Source organism: Mastomys coucha, unplaced genomic scaffold (assembly GCF_008632895.1).
Source record: "Mastomys coucha isolate ucsf_1 unplaced genomic scaffold, UCSF_Mcou_1 pScaffold18, whole genome shotgun sequence".
Classification (NCBI taxonomy): Eukaryota; Metazoa; Chordata; class Mammalia; order Rodentia; family Muridae; genus Mastomys; species Mastomys coucha.
The window spans coordinates 98842612-98847945 of record NW_022196900.1 but is presented as its reverse complement, the minus strand read 5'-3'; the positions used below and the strand labels follow the sequence as shown (position 1 = coordinate 98847945).

General features: G+C 49.2%; 1 protein-coding gene and 1 long non-coding RNA gene across 4 annotated transcripts in view; one reads left to right on the top strand and one right to left on the bottom strand.

Annotated features, from left to right (window-relative positions):
* Positions 1–5334, top strand: part of Kazn (kazrin, periplakin interacting protein) — a 375063-nt gene that overhangs the window by 216404 nt on the left and 153325 nt on the right. The gene's annotated exons all lie outside the window — the stretch shown is intronic.
* On the bottom strand, positions 233–4885 carry LOC116096980. The gene is made up of 3 exons (XR_004121174.1): positions 4788–4885; positions 2890–3072; positions 233–539 (listed from the first exon to the last, which is right to left on the bottom strand). It is a non-coding gene; the product is annotated as an uncharacterized LOC116096980 (long non-coding RNA).

The following is a 5334-nucleotide window of genomic DNA, read 5'->3' as shown; positions in this document are numbered from 1 at the left end:
ATTTCCAAGGGGAACTAATATTCGGCTAGAGACAGAAAAATGCAGGTCCTTTTTTACCAGCTCTCCAGCCATTTTGGAAAATGGTGTCATTAAGCCCATGTGCATTGAGCTGAATCACTGCACAAAGCTCTGTGAGCAGAGTAGGAGATGCCACCAGGACTTCCTTCCCGTGGCTGGGGCGGGGGGTGGGCCGGTGCGCAGGCCACACTCACTATACAGAGCAAGGTCTGGGTTCTTACTGTTATTTTTTTATTATTTTACTTTTATTTAGTGTTCTTTGATTCTGTCGCTGTAGAGCACTGAACCAGGCTGGGGATGCAGCTCAGTTGGTGGATGAATTATCTAGCACACATGAGACGTTATCCCCAGCAATGCATAAATCCTGTATGGTGGCGCACACCTGTGCTCTCAACTTGGGAAGTAGAGACGGGAAGATCTGAGTTCTCAACACTCTAAGCTGGGTGACATTCTGTAGCAAGTACTTAGCCTTGATTGTCCTCATACGTGAAATGGGCTTTAGACATAGGATAGGAAGTAGGCTGTGGGGCAGAGAAGACAAGAGCTCATAAAAAGCTGGCGCGTGGCAGGGGCTTCCCAAATGCCCACTGCACTGTGGAGTTCTAAGAGGAAGGATGACTACACTGCCCACACCAAGCTTGTGAGACGTCTCGTGTCTGTGGACCTAGAGAGTGTGCCTTCGGGCTGTTAGCCAATGCTGTTAGTCTTGTCTAGCCTGGTCATTTTTCTTTCCATTCCATAAGTATGTAGAGAGGTTGGGTCTGCTAGTCACCTCTGCGTGGCTACAACATAATGCCTGAGGCAGGTGACTTAGAACGGGTTTATTCCGGCTCTCTAGAGTTCTGGACTTCAGTCATTTGCTCGGTTGTGTTTTCTTGTTTGAGATAGTCTCTCATGTCGTCTAGGCAGGCCTCAAACTTACTATGTAAGCAAGGATGACCTCGAACTCCTGACCTTCTGACCCACCTTCCCACACACAAGTGCTGGAATTTTAATTGTCCATCACAGTCCATCACTATTAATATTTTTAAGGACATCAGCGGGTTCTAGACAGGTGGAAGGTTAGCAGAAGCTAGCGGCCTGCCAGAGCCTGTCTTCCTGACTCACCCGTGTGCCCTTAGCATGGTTCCAGATCCTTTCCCTACACTTCTCTCAGTGTCTTCCTTTATTAGTTTTTAATTGTGTGCGTGTGTGTGGTGTATGTGTGTGTACGTGTCTCCTTGTGTATGTGTGTATGCATGTGCGTGTGTGTGGTGTATGTCTGTGTGTACATGTGTGTACGTGTGCATGTGTGTGTATGTCTGTGTACGTGTTTCCTTATGTATGTGTGTATGCATGTGTGTGTGTGTGGTGTATGTCTATGTACGTGTCTCCTTGTGTATGTGTGTATGCATGCGAGTGTGTGTGCATGTGCGTATGTGTGGTGTATGTCTGTGTACGTGTCTCCTTGTGTATGTGTGTATGCATGTGTGTGTGTGGTGTATGTCTGTGTGTACATATGTGTGTGCGTGTGTGTGTGTGTGTGTGTGTGTGTGTGTGTGCATACATACATGTGTGTGTTGTATGTATGTGAGAATCAGAGGATCACTTGCAGGAGTTGGTTCCCTCCTTCCACCATGTGGGTGCCAGGGATTGAACTTGGGTCATCAGACTTGGCAGTAAGCACCTTTACCCACTGAGCCATCTCACCACCCCTAGCTCCTTGAATGTGGACTTTCTTCTGGTTCTCTGGTGGTTACATCACATGTAGTTTAGTGTCTTAAGCCACGGTAAGCCCCACTTACTTGTAATATGGGTTGAACGCTGGGCATCTTTAATCTGAAACTTTCAAGTTCAAGAGAGTCCGAAATCTAAATTTCTTTTTATAGTGGGATTGGGATGTATGCTCCACATGCCAGACAAGTCCTCTATTACGGATACGATCCCTGCCTTTTGCACGTTTGTTTGTCTGTTTGTGTGGGGGTGGAGAGGTCTTTTTGTTTCTTTGTTGACACAGCTCTCACTGGGTAGCTCTTGCTGGCCTGGAACTCACTGTGCAGACTAGGCTCATCTGGAACTCACCAAGCTCTGCCTGCCATATCTGGCTTATTTTGACTTTTGAGATAAGGATGTGGTTCCGGCTGACCCTAGACGTGCTGTGTGTGACTTTTATTACAGGTACAATCACAGACACCTGTGAGCATGAAACTTGCTGAGCGTGACGTCACAATGGAAAGTTCCGGGCTTATGAAAATATGTGAAATTACCTTTAGGTTATGAATCAAAGATATACAGGTTTAACCTGGATCCCATCTCCCAAGCATCTATATATTTAGGCAAACATCACAAAATCTGATGAGGGAGGCGGAGATCTAAATTCCAAAACGCTTTGGGCGCTAGGCATTTTGGATGAGGGATGCTCAGCAGGTGGGTAGTTAGCACTGCCATTTACCAAAGGAAGTCAGAATGGAAATGGAGACCCGAGGAGTTTAGGTGACTTCCCCCTGGGATACCCTGGCCAAGAACCCCATGGAGTTCTGAACTATCTCTCTTCTCCCTTATCCTGGGGACCCCTTATGCTCCTCCACAATCCCTTCCTGCAGCAGCTTGTCCCTCCACTCCACTTCCCACACGCCCACATCCCTCCCACCTGCTGATGACCTCTCTTTTGGTCATGGGTCAGAGAGGTAGCCTGTTCTCTGCCCCAACTATTCGGCTCTCTGCTTCATCGGGCTTCAATGGCACCTTTCAAAGCCACAGCCCTGGAGACTCTGAGGTTCTCTGCAGCAGGGCAAAGCCCCTTTCATGCCAAAGTGTACCCCATTTTCAGATGGCTACCTCCCAAGTCCAGAGGGCCCAGGCCATGTTTGGCCCACCGTCACTGTTGCTTACCTTAAGAACCCAAGCTGTGTGTGTGAGATCTGTAAACACATGATGCATAAGTTTCCTGGTGCCACTCCAGGCCATCAGTTCTGGCTTCACAGCCTACTCCAGGAGGACTATGGCCAGTCCTGTGGCCAGTCCTGTGGCTTCTCCTGATTGGTCCCTCTGCTCCTTCCAATGTTCACGACTAACCTTCAATGGCAAATAGCAATGGTGACATCACCTGGGCTAAGAGTCAATGCAGTGGAATCTTTAGAGCCTTAGCAGTTAGAAAAAAGGACTGGATCTGCAGGGTGGGTCCCGGCTCTCCCTGGCCTCTCCCCAACCCCCTCAAAATCCTGTTGCCTCTTCGCAGTGGCTGTCGATTCAACCCAGGAGCTCTTGGCAACGGCACTGCTGACATTGAGGGCCTGGTAGCATTTTGTCATGAGACCATTCTACACACAATATGATGTTTGAGAACATCCCTGACTCACCCACAAGATGAGGACAAAAAAGGACCCCTCCCCCAGCTGTGACAGCCAACATGTCTCCCTTGCCAAGCGTCCCCTGGAGAACGGGGCTGCTCCGTGGTTGAGAGCTAGTTACGCATGGAATTCTCCAGGATGGCCAAGAAAAAAGAGGTCCTGTGGTCTTACAATAGCAAGATGACAAAGGGGAGTCTGCTGTCCCCAAATGTGCACATGAGGCCTCACTCCCAAAGACAGAGGCCTGAGTTTGTAAACCCCACGACCTTGCACACCCACCTCCTCCTAGTCCTCTCCAGATGTCCTCCCAGTCCCCCCCCAGATGCAAATTGTGATCCAGCTTTCTATCAGCTCTTGTCTTCTTCTTCAAGAGGGATCACAAACCCCCTGTCTTCTGCAGTATCTCCCAAATCTTAACTTTTGGCACCTAATGAGAATTGGGGTTTTCTTTTAACTGCAGGGAAAACAAAATATGTCTGTGAGTCAAGCGTGAGCTGCCAGCTTCCAGTTCTGAAATCTGCCCTCTGGCTCAGCTTCCACCATGAAAGCCTGGGCAGGTCACATCCTCTGCGGCCTGCTGCATAGCCCTGCTAGCTTAGGGCTAGCTTATGAAGAAGCAAGCAAGCTTCTCCAGTCTCATTCTGTGCAGGCTCTTCCCACATGGGCCACCCCAGGACCCTTTTGAAGTCCAGGATGATGAAGCCAGAGGGGTCTAAATTCCTAAGGGAGAAGGAATAGGTGTGGTACCAGAGGAAGGAAGTCTAGAAGTGTAACATTGTAATGCCTGGCTGTAGCATTGGCTCGCTGTGTGGCTTGGACAAGCACTTGCCCTCTCTGGGCTTCAGGTCCTTTAAATGATTACTAAGAGAGAGAAGCTGGTGGTCAGATGCAGGCTTCCTGTGTCCCTGGAACTTATCTGGGAATTATTTCTTGGCCCAGCAAGCATCTTTGTCGCTAGCTGAACCCCAGCATGAACAAGCTGCCTCCCCATCCCGGCTCTGACATCCTATGCTTCAGAGTGGAGAAGGAGTTCTCCCTGGTGTCTCCATCTTGGCAGTAAAGGGTTCAGGATGGAAACACGGGGCGGTGGTGGCACTGGTGAGATGGTCCTTTAGGCTCCTGCTGGTGCTGATGGTGAAACCCCTGCCAGGAGGAACCACGGGGTGGCTTAGGTGGCCAAATCTATCCCTGCACCATTTTCCCAGTGATTTCTCCCAAGGCCTTTCAGGGATGAGGATGGACAGATAGACAGAGGCCAGGTAGATATGTCCAAGATAAGAACTAACTTTATCTCATGAGTGAGGTGGCCTGTTGGCAAGGATAGTACTAGAGGGTGTGGAAATAGTGTTACCCAGCAACCATGTTGTTTAATTTTTGTTACGTGTATTTAGTGTGTGTGTGTGTGTGTGTGTGTGTGTGTATTAGCATGTGTGCACTCACCTGAACACGCCATGTCATACACATAGATGTCAGAGGACAACCACAAAGCATTGGTTCTCCCTTCCACCATGAGGATTCTGAAATTAAACTCAGGTTGTCAAGCTAACACCATGGTTCGTTGTTTTGGAGACAGAGTCTCATGGATCCTGAAGTTGCCAAGTAGCCAAAGATGAGTTTCTGATCCCCCTGCCTCCACCTCCCCAGGGCTGGGATTGTAGGCATATACCACTATCTAGTTATAAGGTGCTGCGGAATAAACCCAGGGTGCCCTGGGTGCTAGGCAGGTGCCCTACCAGCTAAGCCACCACACCCAGCCCCATAACTGTACGGATGGAGAAACTGAGGCCCAAGCAGAGCACAGAGTCTGCTCAAGTTTACCTGACAACAGAATAAAGCCCCCGCTCCAAACACCCCATCTAGAGTTCTACTCCACTGTACCAAGGCCTTCCAGGGATGAGGATGGACAGATAGACAGAAGCCAGGTAGATGTGTCCAAGATAAGAACTAACTTTATCCTTTAATCCCAGCACTTGGGAGGCAGAGGCAG